We start from the raw sequence: 26,465 nt of genomic DNA on the forward strand, positions 1-26,465 counted from the left end.
CTCAGAAAAGCAATGACAACCTTTTTTTACTTTTCCAAATGCCAGATGGAAATGCTAAGTTTTCATCTTCTGGGATTTCCAGCTACCAACTTTTAAATTCTAAAACTAATCCCATTAATATCAGATATTGAGAAGTATACTTCAGCCATCTCCTGTGAGTATCTTTTCTCTAAGGATTGCTTTCTTTCTTCTTTTTAAAGTCCTAGGGAGTTTCAGGAGAGATCTGAATTTAAGATAATGGCTAATAAATAAAAGTTGTAGAAATTAAGATCTAATATAAATCAAATTCTATTTTAAATAGTGGGCCATTATATTTAGGGATCAATAAAGAAAATAGCAACTTCTGTAAAAGTTTTAAATATTATTTTTTTTAATTTTGCCATCTATGTGTAGTTGTATTGCCATAAGACCTATTGCCTTCAGCTCTGAATGCATATCTATCAAGAACTTGTATGCTACCAAGAACTTGACTTGCCAATTATCCCTATTGATTTTTGCCTCTATCATATTTTTTCTCAATCTAGATTTTCTTTATTCACCTATTCTGCATGTTACTTTAGCTTTACAACTTCTGTTCTGTCTCTACTGTCTCTAGAAGAACTGTGAATTCATTCCATCCTTTAGGGTTTTTTTTTTTAAAAAGTTTTTGTCTCTTCTTAAGTTTTTATTCCATAAATAAATATAGGACTACAAAAAAATAACCATAAAGAAACATTATAGTTACAAAATCTCTAAAAGCTAACCTTAATCTATGTAAATATAAAATCAGTTGGTTTTAAATCTTTTCTAGAACTCTAGCTACTGAAAAAAAAAAAAAAACTTTTTCTGGTGGTACCAAAAATTAGAGTTAATTGCCACCAGTTACTATCTAGTTCCTGAGTTGAGTATGATTGAGGTTCCTCATATCAATAAAGATGTATTTATTAAATTTATTGATTTATTTTTAGTTGTTATTGGTAAATAATATAATTAATTATAAATAATTATTATTAAATGTATTTACCATATCCTGTCCAGTTTCTGGGGATGTCAGTACAAAGAATGAAATTCATAATGAGTTTATATTCTAATGGGATAAATAAGTACATTAAAAATATACAGCATAAATACATAGATATTCTAGACACACGTAGGTGGTATGGGAGTTTGGGAAGGACAGCTTTAGCAACTGGGAATAGAAGGAAAGACTTACTGAAGAAGCCAGTACCTGAGCATCAGCTTAAAGGAAGAGCGAGGCTCTATAGAGTTTAGGTAAAGGAGTGTATACAGCCATAACGGTCAGTCAGCGCAAAGGCATGGAAAAAGGAGCAGTAATGTCATTATTAAGCAAAAAAAGAGGCCATATTGATTGGATCACAGAGTACAAAAGACAGAGTAAATATTCAATGAGTCTGAAAAGGTAGGTTGGGTCTAGGGTATACAATATTTTAAAAAACTAAATAGTGTGTTTTATATTTTATTCTAGAGACAATGGAAAGTTGCAGGGATTGATTGAATAGTAGAAATCATATGGTTAGATTTGCACTTATAGAAAATCAATTTGGCACCAATACGGAGAATGGACTAGAGTAGGGAATGACTTAAGACAAAGAGACCAATTAAGGGTTGTTGCAATAATCTAGGTGACAGGTGTTGAGGACTTGAACTAATATTGTAGCATGAATAGAGATATCTCTTGCAAGATATAGTGTAAAATAGATAATGATTTAACAAGGATGCTAAGTGTCTGAGACTTTCAAAGACATGTTTTTCAATATCTCATGTGTGAGAAACCTGATATATAGGGGAAAAAAAATATATATATATATATAAAATCAAACCCACATGCCTTCCTATTTGAGTCAAACCATCTGTGAGATTGGTGCTATTACTGCCTTTATTCTTCCCAACAGACTAGATATTTCTCAAGCCTCTAGTTGCTTGAATAACAAAAGCATATCTTTATCTTTCCTGTACAAATTCTTCCTGGGTATTTCATGATATTCTGCAATGACTTTGGAATTGCCTTCTTCACTTTCCTTGGTCATCTAAAATGATTCTAGTTTCCAGAAATCTCATATTGATTAGCTTTATCTTCTTCCTCTTCATTCTAAATGTTTACTTAGAGGCTTGCTCACTACTTAGTTATTAGATGTATACTCCTTGTTAAATTCAACTAAAACTAGATATTGATTCATTTCCTTTTCTAGTATTAAAGCATAATGGAAGCCTAGTTATTTGCATAAGCCATATCCCCTGTTGATTATGAAAAATGCATTTATTCTCTTTTTAAAATCTAGTTTTCCAGCAATTACAGTTGTCAAACAGAGATTAAACATATCATTCTGTTTTAAAGATGACACCCAAATTTTCTATTTCTATTATTTCTATTTCTATTAACAATGTAAAAGACACCTCCAGGTCCCAGATTATTTGCAGATTTGAGACAGAAATTGCATGTTGGAGGCAGAAATTGAGTTCAGTGAATTGTCATGCCACTGTACTCAGGAAAACTAACTGGCTCTTCTAACTATTTATAGTTTTTCTTTCATGATCCTTTTATCAGATGCACCCTCTTATTCCAATTCTAGAAATAAAGTTTATTCAAAAATTTGTTTTACGCGTGTAACCAATAATTGAATGTTCCCATAAAAAGTACAGTCATTTCCACATATATTTTATTTAATATACTTATTGTTGTATTTAATATTTCAATAATTTTGTACTTAAACTAAATTATAATAAAATTTAATATTTGGAGAACATAATCATAACACCCTTATTTATTTAATTCCAAAATTTCAGATAAAGATACTAGTAGATAATGAATAACCTCTTGAACTTTCAATTCAAATGTAAAGTATGGACAGTAATCAACAACACTTTTAGAAAAATGATAGCTGAAATTTCTACAGTGTTTCATAAAACCACAGAATCTGAAAACTGGAAGAAACTCAGAGACATTTAATCCAACTCCTTTACAAATGAAATATCCACTGTAATAGGCCGATACATAATTATTCAGCCTCTGCTTGAATACCATTAATGATAAAGAATCTTACCATTTTTCAAGGTAGTCCATTCCACTTTGATATTAGAGAAATTCAGAATTTGGTTGAATGCATGAAGTCATACAGTACAATAATAGTTGACTGTCAACATGGCAGGGAATCTCTAATGAAATATTCCAGGGATCATTATTTTCCTGTATCATTTGACATTTTAATCAAGGATTTGAATAAAAGCTATATCAGATTTTCAGAAGGATCACTAAAGTATTGGAAGGCAGAATCAGAAACTAAAAGGATTCTGTAAAAGAAAAAAAAAAAATGCCCCTATTCTACTTACTGGAATAAAACATCAAATCTAATCCCTCTTTCCTATGACATACATTCAAATATTTTAATGCATCTATCACATCTCTCCAAAATAATTTCCTTCTTCAGGCTAAACATCTCCTATTCCTTCATATGATAAGGACTCAATGCCATTCACCATTCTTGTCACTTTTCTCTGAACTCTTCCCAGTTTATCAATATCCTACTTAAAATGCACTTCAGGAAATGAACACAATGTGCCATTTGAAAATCGAGAAGGTCAGAGTACTGAGATATTTTCTATCTAGTTCTGGAAGCTATGATTTTTTAATGCAGCCCAATATCACATTTTCATTCTGGTCTACCTTATCATACTCCTGGTACATATTAATGACTTACCATTCACTCCAAGACCTTTTTGTCAGAAAAAATATCATTTCCTAACTGTGCCTTGCCCATCCTATAATTATAAAGTTGATTTTTGTGTACTCACATGTAAGACTTAATTATTATCTTTATTGAATTTCATGTTATTATGCTATGACTAATGCTCTAGCCTATCAAAAATATTTCGAGATCCTGCCTGTCACTCAGCATGTTAGCTCTACCACCCTCATTATAATGCCGTCTGCAAATTTGATGAATATCAGACAGTATAAACTGAAGTACAGATCCTTGGATATCTTTCCTGGCCACTTCCTGCTATGTTCATATTGAATCATTAATGACAGGTTTTTGAGTCTGCTCATCTAATCAATTCCAAATCCATTTAATTAGGTTTTTGTCTGATCTCCTTCCGTACATATTCTCCACAAGTCATATGAAATGTTTATCCAAAGATTTTCCAAATTTTAATATTTAAAAGATCCCCTCATCTATCAGTTTAGTAACCCTGTCAAAAAGTAAAACAATATACATGCACATATTATCTTCATCTCTACTAGTAATTATGTCACAGAAGGAAATATGTTTATATGTACATATTCATATTATCTTCATATATATTATCAGAACATTTTGTCATTTGCTGCTCAAAACAATCTTATGTGTTAAAAAATACAAGTATAGAAAAAGTTTCAATTTTGTTCCTAGCACGACTATATTATAAAAAAATTTATAGTTCTGCTTGTTCTCCTATTTGTCTAATTGAAGTTTCCAAAATCATGATTTTCAAGAATTGTGACTACTCATAGATGAGAAAAAAAGTTTAAAGAAATTTTCTTATTCTAAGTAAAATAAGAGAATGACTTCTCAGAATCATAGTTCATATAAAATCAAACGAGAAAACAACAGATTTAACTGAAAGAGGAGGGATGGACGATTAGGCAGTTGACTTTATCATTGGGATTTAAATCATGAAAGAGCAAGATAACTCTGAGAGCAGAAACTAACAATCCCTTTCTGAAGACAACGTCATAGATGTGACAAATCAGCCAAAGACCAGAAATGTAGCTGCACAGAAGAAAAGAGAATGCTCAGAGGGTATCCCAAGTATGGAAGAAGAGCAAATTTTAGCAGAGAGCAACCAAACATAGAGAACCAGCAAATAGCCAAGAAGTCAACTGAATATTGCAGTTAAACAATGCAGGTGCCCAAATAGGGTAATCCATAGATCAGTGATATCACTAAGTCATCCAGTTGACATATTAGCTCTGAAATGGAGTTAAGGGGCAGCCAGAAAGGTTGGAATAATGATTTAGTAGATTTGAACTATGGACATATAAGATAGTAAAGAAAATCTCATGGGGTTTGAGAGTGGTCTGGGGTTGAACTATGGGTGCTTCTCTTTTTCTTACCTTTGGGAAGAGCTCTAGTCTATGATTAATGATTATTTGATCCCTCAAGACTTAATTGTGTATTATTCCTCCTGGTTGAAGCAATCTGTCTTCATAGCTCACAGATTATAAGGGAAATTATTTTCAAATATGATAAATTACTTGCAAGCTATTCAAGTAGTGTGATATTCTAACCTTGATGTTCATGGTAATTGTTCTGACAACAGCAGGAACCATACCAAGTGATTTTAGGAGCTTCACTATGTATTCATTGTATTTGCTATATCAAGGGAGTAATAGTCTGTGAAACTAAAGAGTTTTATTATTAAAAAAAAAAAAATCTAGCCAAATTCACTTGTTTTACTGATGAAAAAATTGAGACTCAGAGAGATGAAGCAAAGTTCCTGAAGTACACAGGTCAGGTGCAGAATTCATACTGATACCTAAAGCCCAGAATTCTTTTCCTTATAGTATGAGTCCTCTTCTTGTTGCTTAGTCATTTTAGTAATATCTAAATTTTTGTAATCCCACGCAGATTTTTTTTAACAAAAATTCTAGACTAATTGGCCATTTCCTTCTCTGGCTCCCTTTACAGGCTGAAGTGAACAAGATTAAGTGACTTGCGCAGGGTCACAGAGTTAATATCTGAGAACAGATTTGAATTCAGAATGATGAGTTTCCTAACTTTAAGCCTTCCATTAAACATTCTATCCACTGGGCCCTTAGTTTCCCCTATAGCAGAGCAAAATGCTCAAATAGTAATAATAATAATAGTGCAGCATCCCTATAGCTACAAACATGATGATGACTATTAATAATGTTCTTTTTTTTTTCTTTAATTTGGCTCTACCTTTGTCAAGATAATAAAATTAAAATGATATAATATTAAAACAAGAATCACAACTTAGATATAAATACTTTAAGGAAATTTCATCTAAAATATTATTTTAGAAAGAAACTTCCAATATCCTTTATTGGTTTTTTTTTTCTATAGCTTGGCTATATTCAATGAGTTCTGGTTACTTTACAGTTTGACAAATGAATGTTTTCTTGGTGTAATAAAACAGAATAAACATAGTAATAATGGCAGAACTTAGGATAATGTTTTCAAGTTTACAAAGGCTTTTGCCTATATTATCTCATTTGCTCTTTATAACAACCTTATAGGTTATATTAAAAGATATTAACCCCATTTTAATGATGAGGAAACTGAGCTTTTTAAATTTAATTTTTAAGATTATACATGTTCATTCATTTTTATATATTTCCATATGAATCAGATTGACAGAAAAATCAGAACAAAAGGGGAAAATCACAAGAAAGAAAATCTTGTACATCGATTCATATTCAGGGGATGTGAATGGCAGTTTTCTATTCAGAGTTTATTGGGATTGTCTAGGATCACTGAATTGCTGAGAAGAATCAAGTCAGAAGAACCATAATTGATCATCACACAATTTTCTTGTTGCTTTGCATAGAGTTTTTCTGGTTTTGCTTGCTTCACTTGACATCGGTTCAAATTTTATGAATCTCACCTTTTATTTTTTGAATTTCATGTTTTGTCTTTGTCTGGGGGTTTTTAATTTGTTCCTTTTCTAGCAATTTTAGTTGTAAGCCCAATTCGTTGGCCCTCTCTTTCTCTATTTTATGCAAGTAGGCCTGTAGAGATATAAAACTTCCCCTTATTACTGCTTTGGCTGTATTCCACACATTTTGGTATGATGTCTCATTATTGTCATTTTCTTGGGTGAAGTTATTAATTATGTCTATGATTTGCTGTTTTACCCAATCATTCTTTAGTATAAGATTATTTAGTTTCCAATTATTTTTTGGTCTATTTTCCCCTGGCTTTTTATTAAATGTTATTTTGATTGCATTATGGTCTGAAAAGGATGCATTTACTATTTCTGCCTTACTGCATTTGATTTTGAGGTTTTTATACCCTAGAATATGATCAATTTTTTTATAGGTTCCATGAACTGCTGAGAAGAAAGTATATTCCTTTATGTCTCCATTTAGTTTTCGCCAAAGATCTATCATATCAAACTTTTCTAGTATTCTATTTACCTCTTTGACTTCTTTCTTATTTATTTTGTGGTTTGATTTATCTAATTCTGAGAGTGCAAGGTTGAGATCTCCCGCTATTATAGTTTTGCTATCTATTTCCTCTTGCAGCTCTCTTAATTTCTCTTTTAAGAATTTAGATGCTGCACCACTTGGTGCATATATGTTTAATATTGATACTGCTTCATTATTGAGGCTACCCTTTAGCAGGATATAATGCCCTTCCTTATCTCTTTTAATTAAATCAATTTTTGTTTTTGCTTGATCTGAGATGAGGATGGCTACTCCTGCTTTTTTGGTTTTGCCTGAAGCATAATAGATTCTGCTCCACCCTTTTACTTTTAGTTTGAATGTCTCACCCTTTTTCAGGTGTGTTTCCTGTAAACAACATATAATAGGATTCTGACTTTTAATCCAGTCTGCTAACTGCTTCCTCTTTATGAGGCAGTTTGCCCCATTCACATTTATGATTAGAAGGACTAATTCTATATTGCTTGCCATCCTATTAACCCCTGCTTATGCTTTTCCCCTTTCCTTCCCTTTTACCCTCCTATCCAGTATTAAACTGGTGAACACCACTTGCTTTTCACAGCCCTCCCTTTTTAGGATCCCTCCCCCACCTTAAAGATCCTCCCCTTATTTTACCCCTTTTCCTCGAAATTACTGTATTCCCTTCCCCTTAGCTTACTCCTTCCCTTTCACTTTTCAATGAAGTGGAAGAAGTTTCACCATAAATCGAATATGTCTATTGATACACGCTATGTTCATCTCCCTCCTTTCTTTCTCTCAGATATAATAGGTTACCTTTGCCTCTTCATGAGATGTAGTACCACCACTTTACACTTTTTTATGATATAATCTCCTTTCCACCTCTAGTTTCTAAGACAAATTGTACATATGTTCTTTATATATTTTTTTGACAGAAGTATAGTTCTCAAGATTTCATTTTACCTTTTTAGAAATCTCTTGAGTTCTGTATTTGAAGAGCAAACTTTTTATGTATGTCTGGTTTTTTCATCAAAAATAGATGGAATTCATTTATTTCGTTAAATGTCCATCTTCTTCCCTGGAAAACAATGCTCATTCTTGCTGGTTAAGTTATTCTTGGCTGCATACCAAGTTCCTTAGCCTTTCGGAATATCATGTTCCAGGCCCTGCGTTCTTTTAATGTGGACGCTGCTAGATCCTGGGTTATCCTTATTGTGGATCCTCCATATCTGAATTGCTTTTTTCTAGCAGCTTCCAATATCTTTTCCTTTGTCTGATGGTTCTTGAACTTGGCCACTATATTTCTTGGCGTTTTGATTTTAGGGTCCCTTTCAGTAGGTGATCGATGAATTTTTTTCAATGTCTATTTTACCCTCTGTTTCCAGAATTTCTGGGCAGTTCTCTTTGATAATTTCCTCGAAAATGGTGTCTAAGCTCTTTTTTCCTCCCATTTTTTAGGGAGTCCGATTATTCTCAAATTGTCTCTCCTGGATCTGTTTTCCAGGTCTGTTGTCTTTCTAATAAGGTACTTGACATTCTTTTCAATTGTTTCATTTCTCTGGTTTTGCTTGACTACCTCTTGGTAGTTTCTCCTTGAGTCATTCATTTCTACTTGTTCCAGTCTAATTTTCAATGATGTATTTTCTTCACTCACTTTTTTTATATCTCTTTGTAATTGTCCAATTGAGTTTTTATCTTCTATGGAATTTTTTTCCATTTTATCCATTTTATTTTTTAGAGAGCTGATTTCTTTTTCCAGCTCACTAATCCTGTTTTCCTTGGAGTTGTTTACCTTTTCCAGCTCACTAATCCTGTTTTCCTTGGAGTTGTTTACCTTTTCCAGCTCACTAATCCTGTTTTCCTTGGAGTTGTTTACCTTTTCCAGCTCACTAATCTTGTTTCTCAATGATTTGATTTCTTTATCCACTCTGTCTTTGAATGCATGGGATAACTTCTCCAGGCTCTCTTCCCTTTCCTTTTCCCATTTCTCTTCCAGCTCTCTTGTAAGAGCCTTTTTGATTTCCTCTATGAGGTTCTTTTGTATTGAGGAGCAGCTTATATCCCTCCCAGGGGATACATCTGGGGACAGTCTGTTCCTAGTCTCCTCAGCATTTGAAGTCTGCTCCCTCTCCACACAGAAGATGTCAATGGTTAGAGCCCTTTTGAATTTTTTGTTCATTTTGTCAGAGTAGGAATCAAAGAAAACAAACTGACAAGAGAAACAATAGGTCTGTTTTGTGGGGGATGGGGCTGGATGGGTTAATGGGCTTCCTCTACAGACTGGGGGTAGGGCAGCAGAGAGCCACTAACAGAACAGCAATGCGCTGCTCCTGGCTTGCTGCCAAGATGGAGCATCCACACTGGGGCAAAAGCCCTTTCACAGAAACAGCAGAGATCACACCCCTCCCCCTCTGGTCTGAGCTGTGTGAGCTGCCTGTCTTGCGCTGGCTGCCTGCCCTCAGTCTGCGCACCATCTGATTGACCCTCCCCCGAGCAAACACAGACCTTTTCTGGCGACTTTCAAGGATGTCTTCTCTTGGTGATTATTTGTGGATTTCTTTCTGGGTCAAGCATTAAGTCAGAGGCTTGTCATGAAGTAATTTCTGAGAGAAAACGAGGAGCTCAAGCAGCTGTCTGCCTCCACACCGCCATCTTGGCCAGAAGTCTCCAAATCTGACTTTTTAATCAGCATTGTAAATCTTTCTTCTTTTCCCCCTGGCTTCCCCAAAGTGGTGTTCCTTGGAGGAATAAATTCAAAGTTTCCTCTATCCATTCTTCAATTTAGAAAGGGATAGTAATAACATAAAGTGACTAGAATAGCCAATCAGTTAGCTAAACAGGAATGGTAACAAAGAATAAATGGCCTTTTACCTCTCTATTCCTTCAATCTGCTGAACAGCACTTGTGACTAAAGGGGTGTGGATTATTGTGGTTTTAGCAGATCAAAATCAGCTCTTAAATTTCCATCTCTATAAAACTTTGCCTCTTTCTTATATTGTTATGTTTAATGGAACCTTAGCCTAGCCATAGCCATTAACTCAGCAAAATTGATTCCCCACAGGAACATATAGAATATGGATAATTGTTTTCCATTTGTCAACAACTCAAATAAGAGTGATAAACAATATATAATACAAACCATGTAACAGCTATTATCACAATCTCTCCAAGATGGCAGTCCTCAGAATATAGAAACTGCTTTACTCCTAGTATTTTTAGGAAAGGAAGTTTGTTTAGTACCTTTTCCTTTTTTTTTAATGAACAAAGGAGTTAAAACACTGTAGCACAATGCTCATGCAATATTCTAGGAAATGCTTAGTCAATTTACTTGGTATCTTCTATTATTCCTCCTTGTGAACAAAGGATTTTAAACTAAATTCTTTTTTTTTTTTCTTTTTTTTTTTAATTTTAGTTTTATTTTATAATTATAACATTTTTTTGACAGTACATATGCATGGGTAATTTTTTACAACATTATCCCTTGCACTTACTTCTATTCAGATTTTTTCCTTTCCTCCCCCAACCCCCTCCCCCAGATGGCAAGCAGTCTTATATATGTTAAATATATTACAGTATATTCTAGATACAATATATGTGTGTAGAACCAAATTTTTTGTTGCACAGGAAGAATTGGATTCAGAAGGTAAAAATAACAGTTTACATTCATTTCCCAGTGTTCCTTTTCTGGATGTAGCTGGTTCTGTCCATCATTAATCAATTGGAATTGGATTAGCTCTTCTCTATGTTGAAGAAATCCACTTCCATCAGCATACATCCTCGTACAGTATCATTGTTGAAGTGTATAATGATCTTCTGGTTCTGCTCGTTTCACTCAGCATCAGTTGATGTAAGTCTCTCCAAGCCTCTCTGTATTTCTCTTGTTGGTCATTTCTTATAGAACAATAATATTCCATAACATTCATATACCATAGTTTACCCAACCATTCTCCAATTGATGGACATCCATTCATCTTCCAGCTTCTAGCCACTATGAAAAGGGCTGCCACAAACATTTTGGCACATACAGGTCCCTTTCCCTTCTTTTGTAGTTCCTTGGGGTATAAGCCCAGTAGTAGTATGGCTGGGTCAAAGGGTATGCACATTTTGATAACTTTTTGAGCATAATTCCAGATTGCTCTCCAGAATGGTTGGATTCTTTCACAACTCCACCATCAATGCATCAGTGTCCCAGTTTTCCCACATCCCCTCCAACATTCATCGTTATTTGTTCCTGTCATCTTAGCCAATCTGACAGGTGTGTAATGATACCTCAGAGTTGTCTTAATTTGCATTTCTCTGATCAATAGTGATTTGGATTAAACTAAGTTCTTACTCAATATTTGACTCACACATCTTGATGAAGAAATCAGAAACTGAAAGTTGGGATCTCTCACATCTTGGGAAATAGATTTCATGCAAAGTAGAAGCTAGATGCTCTCATGACCCATGGCTTTCTCAGTTTCAATTGTCTTGTAGATGGCAGCAACTTTCTAACTGTTGTTTTCTGAATATTTTTATTGTAAAACAAGATTAGTAAAGTCCATGACCATCCCAAATAAGGAAGGCTATTGCTACTGACTGTAAGGGAGAATCTGAGGAGCTCTCACTTGATTATTCCAAACCCAGTTTCAAGGAACTGTTAATCATTAAGGCTCTGGGAAGGAGAAAAAAAAGGCTTGCTCTTCTAGTAGAAATATCTGATATCTTGGACCTTAACTGCTTAGAAAAGAATCTATTTAGTGACCTGGAGATATTCTAATAGGTCTATAAACTGACTAATCTTATTGCTTGAGGAAGCCTGAGGTAAACTAAATCTCATTGGTTATTTTAGTTTAATGAACTACCTACCTCTAAACAAATCTCCTCTTTGTGGGGGACTATATGGTTTCTTATAAAATCATTAACTAAGGTAGATTGATTCAGTTTATCTGGGAAATGAAGGAGGATAAACAGTTGTAAGCAGTTGCAAAACTGACTATCATAAAATTCAGGTCAAAATTTAACAAGTTCATGTTACTTCCAAGCATTATTCTTGTAGTCACAACCATATAACTCATTTCAATCTCTGTGGAAATTAACCTCTCTAGACTGGCTGAATACCAGTTTAGAGAAGTTCATTTCTTGCAAGATTCCAAGAATAAACACTTCTATTCTTCACTTGAGATATCTCTGAGTATTTGTAAATTGGATTTGCCATATCACACGCTACTATCACACAGCACCATCTTTTCTTTTACCTCACAGTACTTTTTGCTGCTGCTGTTCCATTTCATCACATCCTGAGACCACCACTTCTATCATTCTCCTCATTAAGGAATCATAGAATCTTTATAAACAGAGCGGACTTAGACCACCAAGTAGCTGATCAAGTTAAGGGAGGTATTAATTCTATACAGATATTTGCAAAATAAATGTTTATCATAGGAAATCTATTTTCCAAAAAAAGTTTTATTGTGAAATTTAATTTACTTTCTTTGAGGTTTCAACAAAACCATACTTTATTAAATTTTTGAACATTGTACTTTCAACAAGAATTTGTTAAACCACAGTAACTGGTACCAGATTTTTCCTTTTTTCCCCTTAATGATTTGGAAAATGATTAAGAAGAAATGTGAAAAAAGGCATAGAAGTCTAGACTTAGAGCTAGAAAAATCTAAGTTCAGATCCTGACAGAACAATTACCAGCCATTGAGGCTTAGAAAGTCACTTAACTTCTTTGTGCCTCAGTTTCTTAATATGTAAAATATTTAGATTAAAATTAAAGATCCCTTCTAGGTTTAAATCCATGATTGTTTTATTGTGCATATCCTCTGACCCAGCAACACCACTATTAAGTTTGTATCCCAAAGAAATGATTAAAAAAAAGTAAAAGACTCTATATGTACAAAAACATTTATAATAGACTTTTTGTGATGATAATGAATTAGAATTTGAGGTGATGCTCATCCATTGGAAAATAACTAAACAAGTTGTGGCATATTGTTGTGCTGGACTACTACTGTGTTGTAAGAAATGATAGAAGAGTGGTTTCAGAAAAAAAAAAAAAAACTAGAGAAGATCTTTATTAATTGATAGAGTGAAAAAAGAAGATCCAAGAAATGATTGTATATAGAATAACAGCAATAGTGTAATGATGATCAACTGTGAAAGGCTTTGCTTTTCTAATCAATATAATGAACAAGACAATTCCAAAGGACTCATAATGAAAACTGTTATCCTTCTCCAGAAAAAGAACTAATGAACTGAGTGCAAATTAAAATATATTTTCACTTTCACTATTTTTCTTTTCTTTCAACTAATATGGAAGCAGGTTTCAAATGATTATACCTATATAATTGATTTATTTTTTACTCTGTCAATGAGTGCTGAATTGGTAGAAGGAAAAAAGATAATTTGAAACTCAAAAATTTTAAAATAAATAATACATTTTAAATAAAAAATCAAATTTGAAAAAAGCAATTTTTTTTTTAATTTTATGGACAAGTGAGAAATTATCCAGAATAAACCTAGGCTTTTTCTGTTATGATATTCACTGAGGAAAAAAAAGATCTTTACAAGAAGATTGATGGTAGAATCATTGCATTTAAAGCCACCTTACTCCAAAAACCTGAGCGATTATAAGCTATGGTTTACTGAAGGGAAAATGAGTTAACATAGTTTTGAGATGTTATATTTGAAAATAATGGGTCTATGACTTAGGAAAAATAGAGGGTTTTCTTTTTTGAAGATAAGATTAATTATATATTTAATCCATTCTGAATAAGTTTTATTTATAAAGTTAATTATGATAAAATAGTTTGAAAAATATTAGAACCAACCCCTCTTATAAACATTAGGAATTAAGGTCTTGACTATAACATTTTTCATAGAAGGGAGATGTTGTATATCATTTGATTGCCCAAAATACCTTTGTTTTAAAATATATTAAATAAATTTCTATTGATTAGAAGAATTAAAGAATGATCCTATCATGTCATTTCTGTACATGATTAGGTTCAAGAACAACAATATTGAAAATTAGAATAGATTTGTACAATAATCCTTTTCACTTATTCAAATAATATTTCACAGAGATAAACAATGAATGGCAATAATCAGCAAGCCTTCTCACTTGCTTGGAAATATAAGTAAAATTCCCCTTATACCCTCTCCATGGAAAACTATCCAATATTATTAGATTATGATAATAAGTGATTTTAACTGGGCACTTGTATTGTTCCACTAATTGTAGAATTAGCCCCAATAGTTTTATTTTACTTGGTAATGTTTTCTTGGACGTCATAACATTTTCTTCCCACTATTTGACATTTTCACTCCATTCTGTAATATTTCCTTGTACCCAGTAATGTTAAAAAAAAATTGAAGTGGGAAGAGAGAATGCTTATATCAATCTGTCATAAATTAGACTAGTCATTTTTTTTTTTTTTTTCGGAGAGACAGGCAGTAGTCTCACCCTCTTTAGGTCTTCAAATAGAAGTTAAGATGGGCATTTTTCTTTCTAGTGCCTAGGATAATACCTGGTAAATAATAAATAAACACTTAATAAATGCTTGTACTTTGACTCAGTAACAGATTGTACTAGACAGTCTTTTAAATACTGAGGTGCTTTGATTCAATGTTTTGTTCTGTTGTCATCCAATAATTAAAACCTTCTTCTGAAATACAACTTAGAGAATCATCTTAGAAATACCAAGAATATTAACTTTAATTTCTTTCCCTAAAGAACCTGACTTTTAGAAAACAAATTTCCCCTTTTATAAAGTTTCAGATTTTGTTCTAATTAAATCTGCTATCAACAGAACTAATCCCAGTTAATCATAAAAAAATAGAATTCAAAAGAAGGGAATCACATCTCATCTTGTCTAATAGCTACCCTAATTAGAAAATCTCTCTATAACTACTTCAACAAATTATTGTCTAGCTACTAATTATACATCTTCCTTCTCTTAAGGAGACAGCTTTCATTTTTGTACAGTTCCAACTGCTAGAAATATTTTCCTTATGCACAAAATCAGTCTACGTGTAATTTCTACCCAGTTGTCCTAGTTTGGCACTCTGGGACAGTAAAAAGAAATGTATCTCTTTTCCCACAACAACTCTACAAACATCAAAGAAAATTATCTTGAGTCCACACTGCCTCCCCCTTCCATCCCCCTGTAGTTTTCCTTTCTCCAGGCTAAACATCCCAAGAATATTTTGTCTAAGTTTGCTAGAAGCCAGGTTTCCTTATCATTTCTGGACATGTTCTTATGCCATTGCTCTTGAACCAGATTTTTCCAATGAAATTCCCAGATAAGGAATCTCATTCAGTTGGACATCTTGGCCTGGAGCATGGTCAACTCATCTATTGAGATGAAGATTAGTCCCAGCTCCAGTCCGGGGCAAACCTGATAAAACCAAAGGCCTATCTCTGCCAATTCCTAATCAGAAGTTTCCCAGCTAAAAAAGATGTTTTCTTAGGGTAAATAAACTCATTCTTGCCACAAACCTCAAGCCTGTATTCTTTGGGCTTTGTGAATTCTTTCTCAAAGCCTGCCAATGGCCAAGGGGATCTCATTAGTGTCAGGGAATCTCTCAACCCTCAGTTGTCACACCCCATCACTTACATGACTATTTTGATTTAAATCAAAAGATAAAGAAACTTATTTTTGGAATATATACCTAAAAAAAATAATTTTAAGAAACCCCCAAATCAGAGAATGTACTCACTGATAAAAACTAATGCCAAATATAGGATATGGTTTTGAATTTCCTTACATTCTTCTGTACCAAAATGTGGGGTTTTGCATTTCTTTTTTTACTTGCCATGTAACAGGAGAATTTTTAAGGAAGATATATCCCAAAATTCCTTCACTGTCATGAAAAATATTTTCTACTTTTTGGTATTTGTGGCTACCTGAATCTGTATTTTGTTGTATTATTAGAACCTCTAAGATTGATGAAGCAATCTTTTCCACACCAAGATAAAGAATTGCAATTGAGTACCTTGCATTCAAAACTTAACCTTCTTAATGCTAAATTCAGCACTTTATCCACTATATGCCATGTCTTCTCTCTGTGAATACCTTATTTGGTTCCAAAGAACACATTGACTATCCCCTTCATAAAAGAGCAGTGACTTAAAAAGTCATAATTTGTACCTACTTCCCTATTTTTGAGAAGTTCTGGATTCTAATTAGTCTTTGCTTATCAAGGATAGTTTGAGTTTCTGTCTTTTAGAGAAGGATCATTTTCATCTTAAAGATCCTGTTGGGAATTATCCCAACATTTCCTTCTTTTTGAAATAGGATTTAAAGTTCAAAAGAATGTGAGAAATCATCTAGTTCAATACACTCATTTTAAAAAGAGGAAACTTAGGCTGAGAGAATGGCATTAATGATCAGAGCACAGTCAGAATTTCAACTTAACTCTGTCAATCCAATCCAATAATTAAGCTTCAACTACGCATAAGACATTACCATATATTGTGAAGATAAAAATATTTTTTAAAAAGAGTCTAGATCTTCAAGAAGCATACATTCTGCTAAATTAGACATGCTTGTTTATTAATGCCTTTTAAGAGAAACAATCTAAGACCATCCTTTTCTATACTGAAGGAAGAAAATAAATCATCTAAGTGAACATATGTTAAAATAACCATTTTTAATACTAGTACATTACTATCTACTCAGGTTAATTCGGTTCTAAGAAATTAGAGTAGGCACTAGAGAGCTTCAGACTCTAGCTGCAGTAGGATAAACTGGGGACAATTTAATCTACTCTTCTTTAAGGTGAGTTTCCCTGGTGCATTAAAAGGTCCTACAGCTAACTATAATTGTTCTTATTCACTAAATGTAGTTTGTTTCACATTACTAATAAAAGTGTCTTGAACTTATTCAGCATTTTATGGGAATGTTGTGGGAAAAGTATTGGGCTGAGAGGTTCAATTCTGATGATAAACTAGTTGTGGGGCCTTAAGTGAGTCTTTTAATTCCAAATAAATAGCAGCCATACTCACCTAATGCATAGAGTTTATTGTGAGACTGGATGAAGTAACGTATTTGGAAACACTTTGAAAATCACAAAAATGCTGCATAATATGTATGAGAAGCTGACAAAGTTGCTAGCCCTATGGAAAACAGAAGCAAAAAGGAAAACAAGTCTGGCATACTTTAGGGTAATAGTATACATAGTATGAGTAATGATTTTTTATCTATCCCTTGCTTCCTTCTATTATTCAACTATCCTTCATCAGCTCTGTCTCTTTTTGCAAAAGAGATTATGGTCCTCCACTCAATTGTTCCCAAAGATTCCTTTAAGCAAAAGTTGGTGAAGTCTGTTATAATCTTCTGAGATCTAGGAGCCTTTTATCAAGAACTGTAAAAATTCTGCCCTTTGTTTTCAACTACAAGTGACTGACTAGCTCACTCAGGGAATTGATATTGATGTCTACTTAAAGCGCCAAGTTTATAGGAGCATAGAATTTGGAATCAGAAGAGGCAATCAAGTTCATTTTAGGAAGGAGAAAATTAAGACCCCAAAATGTTAAGTAATTTACCCAAAAATATGCAGTAGCATTAGAGCCAGGATTCAAATCCAGACTCCCTGATTCCAAATCTAGTTCTCTTGCTACTGTCCCACAGCATTTCTTTCGATTTTACTTGTTTTGCTTTTAAAGTAGCTGCACTGATTTTCCTCTGGCTCAAAACTGTTTTATAACCAAAGCTTCAGACACATATGGGACAATTGATTCCTTAGAGTGATTTAAGCTTATTTATACAATCACAACACACACACACACACACACACACACACACACACACACACACACACACACACACACACACACAGTCAGAGAAAGTTTCTTTAGCCATTCTGATCACTCAGTTCTCTTTAGAAATGTATTTATCTTTAAAAAAAAGTGTTTGGAAAATAAAAGGTCTGCACAGTTGCATAAGCTCTAAATGAATAAATGGTCTTATTCTTCCTCTTCCTCTCTCACTAAATTAATTCACATAGCTGTTTATTTGGCATAGATGTTTCCAGTGTGTCCACAATGCATAAGACTATGAATAAACACTCCTCTTCATTGTAACTGTAAGACTTTTCTTCCATGGCATTAAACAAATTGACAGCTTTACTGCATTGTGCTAGAACTCCATATGCAATTATTCTGAGTGATTCTTCTAATATAAAAATACTTTGTTTTAAAAGGAAATAGTTCATTGGAAGATATGGGTGAACATGAAAAATGTGGTCAATTAAATGATGAAATAGGATTTGTTTTTCAGATTATGTAAAATGTCACAAACAAGAATGAAGCAAATTTGGGAAGTTTTGTCCCTCTAAGTGTGTCTAGTGCTCATTGTCTCATCTCTTGCTCTTACTTTCTATATCAAAACTCTATTAAGAGTTCTTCCAACTCTCCAAAGGGGGAAAGTGATGTGGGTAGTGCTGGACAGTTTTGAATCTTAGTGAGAAGATTTATACATGTAGCTCTCTCCTTGTGTGACTCATGAAGAAGTCAGCTTTGACTTTAATTCATAGAATTGCCCAAGCAGTTTCTGCCAGGCTCCCTTCACTTCTTTATTCCTCACACTATAAATTAGAGGGTTCAACATGGGTATTAAAAAGGCATAGAACAGTGAGATCATCTTCTCCTGAAGGATATTGGGGGTTGAGTGGGGCTGGATATAAGTGAAAATGGCATCCCATAGCACAGAGTCACCGCTGTCAAGTGGGAGAATGGGGTCATGAGCAGGATAATACTGGAAGCCATAATTGCCACCTCATTGGAAGAAGTGTCCACACAGGCTAATCTGACTATAGCTAAGAGCTCACATGATATGTGATCAATGACACGATTTGTGCACATGGAAAGTTGGAAGGTGATGGCAGTCTGCATAAAAGAGTTCAGGGAACCACTGACCCAGGAGGCAGCCACTAGCTTGGTACACAGGCTCACATGCATGATGGCTGAATAACGCAGCAGGTTACTAACTGCTACATAGCAGTCGTAGGCCATTTTTGCCAACAAAACAAATTCAATCTAGACCCAGAGAGAAAAATAGTTGGGCAGCACAGCTCACACGTGGAATTGTTTTCTCTTCTTCCAGGAAGTGTGCCAGCATTTGGGGGACAATGCTGGTAGCATAAGAGACATCAACAAGGTTGAGATTGGTGAGGAAGAAATACATGGGAGTACGCAGTCTGAAATCCATCCTGATGAGAATGATGATTAGGATTTTCCAAATAAAGGCAGAAGGTAAATGGACAGGAAAAGAACAAAGAAAAAGATCTGGGTCTTCAAGTCACTAGACAGCCCCAGGAGAATGAATGAATTCACCCATGTCTGATTATCTTTTCCCATTAAATGGTGAAGGGCAATCTGTAAGAAGAAGCAGAAATAGGAGAGATCAGAGAATTTGAAAAGCAGTATGTTTCTATTACACCAGGATTTTTTGTGGAATATCTGTTTGGAACAAGTAGCTTAATGGGTTCCAAATTGATCTCAGGTACAAGGAAGTATCCAAATCATCTGGTTGACCATTTTGAAGGGATGTTGCATAACAGATTCCTCACTGTGTAGGGAGATTGATTAGAATAGATTAGACTGATTAGATGAAAGTCTCTTCCAAATATGATTGTGAATTTAATCTCTCTAAGTATTAGTTTCACTCCATTTCATGATTACTGACTTAACTTTTTTACCTGTACCAGTGCACTTAAACTTCCTCCCTCAGCACCATCACCTTCCATCTCATCTGTCATCCACTAACTTATGAATTTTCAATCTCTCTTTTAATAGTGATTTTTTTCTGTCAATCTAAAAGAACACTTGGATAATCCAACTTAAAAAAAAATTTCTTCACTCTAATGTCAAATCCTCTATACCCTCTTCAAACTTCAAGAAAGAAAAGGCTAAATTTACTCTTTTAATAACTTTTAATACATATTTATTAAGCCTCTAGTATATGCAGAAAATGGCATTAGACCTTTGTGCAAAAGTAAAATTTATGCACTTTTTATCTTCATAGTCAGTAAACAGATGTAATATTTCCTTAAAGGTATTGATGAATCAGCTTGAAATGATGGGTAGAGAAAAAGCTTTATACAAGGTGATGATACTAGAGTCACAAAGTGCTTTAATTTTTGATTATAAGAAATTCTTTTCAATTTCCTAATGTGTAAGAGGTATTTAAAATTCCTCTATCATTTAAATTGAGAACAATTTTATCAATATTATGAAGAAAATGAGTCCAATTATTGTCCATATATTTATTGAATACAGAATGAGAGTTTATGATTAAATATCACATAAAAGGGAAGATATAATCATCAGAGTGATAAAGAACTCTTTGAAGATAAGATATATATACTGTGAAAAAAAATTCTAAATAAAAAATTTTAAAAAATATCTATGTTATAAAAGCAAATTTGTAAGATTGCTTTCTTGTCCATTTTCCCAAATAATTTATACAGTAATGGAATTAATTGTTCTTTAAATGTTTGGTAAGATTCACTAAGAAGTTCATCTGCCCCTGGAGATTTTTTCTTATGGAGTTACTTTTTTTTCCTAAATTGGGCTTATTTAGTATTTTATTTCCTCTTCTGTTAATTTGGACAATTTATATTTCTGTGACCATTTATTATGTTTAGATTGTCAGATGTATTGGCCTACATTTGAGCAAAATAGCTACTAATTATTGCTTAAATGTCCTCTTCATTGAGGGTAAGTTCACCCTTTTCAATATTGGTAATTTGGTTTTCTTCTTTTTCTTTTTCTAAAAAAATTAGTCACAGATTTATTTTTTAGGTTTTTTTTCCATTTTTTCATAAAAGTGATTTAATTTTATTTATTAGCACAATAGTTCTCTTTCAATTCAATCCCCTTTCCCTTCTTACTTCTCTATAGGATGGGACAAATTTCTACATAGCTCTCATTTCTTCCTTCTTCTTGCAATCTCTCTTGCTTGATTTTTAAAATCTTTTTTGAACTCTTCCAAGACTACATTTTGATCCTTTCACCAGTTTATAACCTCCCTCTGATACTTCACATATAGATATTTTGCCATTGCTGCCCTCCTCTGGATTTCTGTAACTTTTTATGATTATAGCTCTTTTTGTTTTTGTTTTTTTTTCTCATTTTTAAAAGTTGAGCTCTGCTCCTAGGATACAAGGGAGATTGTCCCAAACTTCTTTTGTAGAGAAAAAGTGGCTTCTCATTGGCTTTTTTGTGCTGGGGCAGATGATAATCCCACTGTGCTGGGTTGACCTGAACTAGTCCTAACTGGTAGATATGGTTATACGAAAAGCCAGAACAGTGAAAGAAAATTATAGACCAATTTCCCTAAATAATATTGATGCAAAAATATTAAATAAAATCTTAACAAAGAAATTACAACAACTTATCACCAGGATAATACACTATGACCAAGTAGAATAGATGCTAAGAATACAGGATTGGTTCAATATAGGAGAATTTTCAGCACAATTGACTATATTAATAATAAAACTAACAGAAATCACATTTATAACTCTAAGATATAGCCAAATAAAGGTATTAGTCAAATATCTCCAAATGCCCATTGAATATTTATTCTTGAATTCATTATCATCACCTTAAATGCAATATATTTAAATTATCATTTCCCCCCCAAAACCAGGTCTATTTCCTACTTTGAATTTAAATGAACATAAAATGAACACCCTATTTAAAAAAAAAAACAAAACAAACAAAGAAAAAAACATGTACCAATATTCTCCCACTGATTCAGAACTCAAATCTTGGAAGCATTTTTTACTTTTTCTTATCAATCTCTATTAGTATCTAATATCCAATAAATCTTCAAGTCATACATTTAGAACTAGAAAAAATTTTAAAGTCTCTCTTGTTCCACAGATGACCAAACTAAGTTTGGAAATTGCCAGAGAACAAAAATAAAATCTTATTATTATAATAATATCACTTTGAAGTTCTATTTCAGAAATAGACGTGGTCATTGAAAATTGATTCTGACTACTTTATTCTAGACTGAGTAAAATTTAACTCACCCTAAAGCTATCCCTAGGACTATAAATATTTCATGTTTTAATTCCTTAATAAACTTTTATATGGCAAAGGTTGAGTCAGATGCCTGTGTATTTGTAGCCATGTACTATATAGTAATAATACTAGCTAACATTTTTATGGAATTTTAATGTTTTGTTTTTCGTTTTAATGTTTTAAAATACTTTACATATATTATCTCACTTAAGTCTCACAACTCAGGGTAGGAGGTACGCATAATCCAAACTTGAAAATTAGGAAATTAATCTAGGCAGAAGTTAAATGACTTGTCCAGTATCACACAGGTAGTAAATGTGTGAGGCAGATCCATACATAGGTCTTCCTGAATCAAAGTCCAGAACTAAATACACTCTATCATTTTCTTCATTATACCTCAATAGACATATAGAGATGAAGTACCTTTTCTTAAAATCATATAGATGGCAAAAGTGAGATTCAAACCAAATCCTTTGACCTTAAAGGTTTTTAAAACTAATTATCCTACATACTTTTCAATACCTCTAATCAGATAAGGTCTAAATTATTTTAACATAGTGATGGCACATAGAGAGCTTTTAACAGATGATGAATGAATGGCTATATGACAATAAGAATATAATATATTTAATAAAGGCTTTTTTCATAACTTCTTTATTTGGGGGCTTTCTGTCCCAGGTAAACAAATTGTCTTTTTTTTTCCTTCTATTGTTCTCTCCTAAGTCAGCAATATTGATTTACCTACAGCAAGTCTTTCATTTTTGCCACCATCCTGATATTATTCAAACCAATGTTTTCTTTTCCCTGTCTCTCTCACACACGCACTCCCTCTCCCTCCCCCTCCCCCTCTCCCTCCCCCTCCCCCTCCCTCTCCCCCTCCTCCCCTTCCTCTCCCCCTTCCCTCCCCCTCCCCCTCCCTCTCCCCCTTCCCTCCCCTCCCCCTCCCTCTTTCCCTCCCCCTCCCCTCCCCCTCCCCCCCCCCTCTCTCTCTCTCTCTTCTCATTAAGTAAAGAAACATAAACTATCCTTGCTCAAAATTATACAATAGGAGAATACATTCCTGTAGTTAAACTCCTTAAAAAAAGGACTCCATAACCTTTTCTTTTCTCCTATAAGCCAATGGCCATCAGCTTAAAAAGAGATAAAGCAAACAGTTATAAGGCATAATTTGAAAGATACCAGGCAAGTCCTCCACCTAACAATATCTTCATTTTGTTTATCACTGATAAGCATTATTCTAATATCTGTGATTGAACTCTGTGGGTTAAGAACTACCCTGTTTTTGTAGTTCTCTTTTTAAATGCCCTCAACAGCTCATGGGGAAACTACTTAATTTAAGTATCAAGTTGAAGCATAATATTTTGGTGACCCTTTAAGGCGTGTGCAAAGCACTTTCTTCACCCTTTGAAATAGTACAGATACTACTTTCTTGTACAGATGAGGAAACTGAGGGTCTTGGCAATTAAACAATTTCCAAAGATCACAATATTAGCGAATGTCTGAGGCAGAACTCCAACTTATGTTTCTTGACTCTAAATTCACTGTTGTTTCTATAATAGGTGTGAGACCAGTATACACAAATCCTTTGTATGACTGAATTCAACAGATTATTTTTCTCCTCTGTGATAGGAAAATTATCACATAAATATAAGAGAAGCTCAGTGAATTTGAGATATTTGAGGAACAAAGCCCTACCAGGGGTGAAAAGGAAACTAAATAGAGATGAAAAGGGGAGAAGAACTAAAGATAAATATCTCTATCAACATTTTTCTAGGACTATAAAATTAATCTTTAATTTGAAGCATTCCTTCAAAAAAAAAGTAATCACATCAACATCTATCCATAATCTATCCATAATCAGAGAAATAAGAAATTTTAAAAATATAAGTGCTCTTTGTGGTTCTGACAAAAAAGGATTTCATGCTCCAAAAAACATTCCTTCCTCTCCTACTCCTTAATTCCTTTATGTCTCTATTAAAATTTCTCAGTACCCTAATATTGATTCGTTGCCAGAGAAGAAAGTGATTGGGAAACTGAATTTCATTAAATGTATAAATGAGTGTTATTGAGTGTTATCCCTCCTTGAAATGTTCACGTTTTAAATAATATGTTTGGCAGAGGTAAAACTTAGTTCAAAGGAAGTGAATCATAGATTTTCAGGGGTCAGTCCTAGATCAATGAAAGAGATTTTTTGATTAGTACATATATTAATCAGAAATTTCAAATGTCCTGGATGTTGGTATCAAAAAAAAAGAAAAAATCTGGAAGTTTGGAGGCACATGACACTAGTAATAATGAAATGATCAAACATTTATATGATAGCTTATAAAGACTATATACTAATGTGAGTTAGGATTTTAATGTCCATTTTAAAAGTGAGAAAATGGAAGCTCTGTGCAGTTAAATGACTCGACTATATAGACTGAAGTAGAAATGGGTATGAAATTGAGCCAGTCTCTTTTGCCATACTCTACTACCTATAACTATTTCCTCTCTCAGAACTCCATCTGAAATTTATCTTCTCAGAACTATACTACCACATTTCCCCTTCTGTTTTAGTGATTATAACACTTAAGATAAATCACATGCATCTAGGACAATGATGACAATGATGATATTAGGCACTTAAAATATTTGTTGAATTAAATTTTCTATGATCTTCAATGTAGGCTAAATATTTAAAGTATTAATTATTTTTTCATCCCTTCTACACCCAATCTCCATGTTCAGGTGGTAATAATGAGTTGATTTTTGTGTTTTCACTTCCCTCTTACCCTACCTCTCAGAGATAATGTTAAAAAATGTCATTGTTACTTAAAAATACTAAAAGTTATAAAATGTTTAACTATAAACATTATAGTTAGTTATAATTTTCTAGAGAGAAAACAAATTCACATTTTTCTCCTATAACACTCAAATTTAACAGCCTTTCACTATATTCTGAAGTGATTTATGGCTTTCTAATACCATTGTCCCTTTTTAGCTTAATAATTCACTGATCTGTCTTCTCCCTTCCCTATGGTAAAATATAATAACAGATCTAAGCGACCAAAAGTGATAAAAATACTTGACTTTTCAAAGTCAAGCCTGCTTATGAAGCTTCAGAAAATGAATATTGCTTTTCATTAAGCTTTTCTATTCATGAAAATTGCACCACAACATGTTTGATACAAGGCAATTATCCTTCACAGTGCTTAACAGAAATTCCAAGACTAGGAATACAGGTAGATTTTCTTAAATAAAAGAAAGAGTTGATCCAAACTTGTGTCAGTTTTGTAATCCAATTTAAGAAAAGTCAAAATTTTTTTCAGACATATTTCCCATGACTTATTCACATGATTTCCTGTAACTGGACTGTAAAGATTTCAGTACTTGGTAAATTTCAGTGTCACCTGAATTTATCCATTTTAACACTCTCTTTAGTCTTAAGTCTATTTGGTAATATTTATTGGGATTCTCATGTCCCCTACATGAGACCAGTAGGCTCTAATGACTCTTTTATAAGGAAAAAATTGCAGGGTAACAATGCATACTGAATTTTTTTTCCCTAAATCCTCAAAATTCTGAGAAATAGAGACAACGAGCATATGAAGCCCAGTTCAAAATCTTGAAGATGGATTCATTTGATTTTGCTAATAGTGACAATTTCCTACCCGATATTCAATATTAACCACCTAGAGAAAAATCCCACTTTTAACTACAGAAATTTTCCTCTTTAGAAAGAAGAGAAGACTTATTTGAAGTGGATACTTAACTCATCTGCAATGGGCAATAATATTTACATCATAAAGGTCTTTCAGAGCTGGAAGCTCCCAAAGGCTTTTGGTTTGCTGAAGATTCCAAGATGTGTTTGATATCCTGAGAGGGAAATTAATGTTCTCTCTTTAGGGTCTTCTTTTCTTCTTCCTTCCTAATTTTATTCCCTTGACTTTTTATTCTATGGCTAAATTTGATTTAAGAATAGTTCCTCTTTTAAACTCCATTATCTTAAACTGGGCAGACTCTAAGTGTTTTTCTTCTCTAGGATCCTAATTTATTTGGGGCCTATTCTTTCCTTATTCCTCTTTTTTATCATTTTCTCTTAGATATCTAAAGTTTGGACATTCCATTTAAATCCCTTTGTGCAGCATCTTTCCTCTGGGTATCTTCTCTACTGTTTCTTTCTCTAATTGTGTTACAACACTAATGAAAAGAGCCTAGAGATAAGAGGCAGGAGAGCTATATTTAGTCCCAGGCCATCCTGATTTGTTGTATCCCTTTGAGTAATTTATTCAATCTTATGAGGGTTTTTTCCTATTAAAAAATTTGAGAAAATAA

The 26,465-nt window shown here is 33.3% G+C and overlaps 1 pseudogene; it reads right to left on the minus strand.

The window, feature by feature from the left end:
• Positions 1-18,461: 18,461 nt before the first annotated feature.
• Positions 18,462-19,472, minus strand: LOC141545218 (olfactory receptor-like protein OLF3; annotated as a pseudogene).
• Between the last annotated feature and the right edge of the window lie 6,993 nt (positions 19,473-26,465).

This window comes from Sminthopsis crassicaudata, chromosome 5, assembly GCF_048593235.1.
Source record: "Sminthopsis crassicaudata isolate SCR6 chromosome 5, ASM4859323v1, whole genome shotgun sequence".
Classification (NCBI taxonomy): Eukaryota; Metazoa; Chordata; class Mammalia; order Dasyuromorphia; family Dasyuridae; genus Sminthopsis; species Sminthopsis crassicaudata.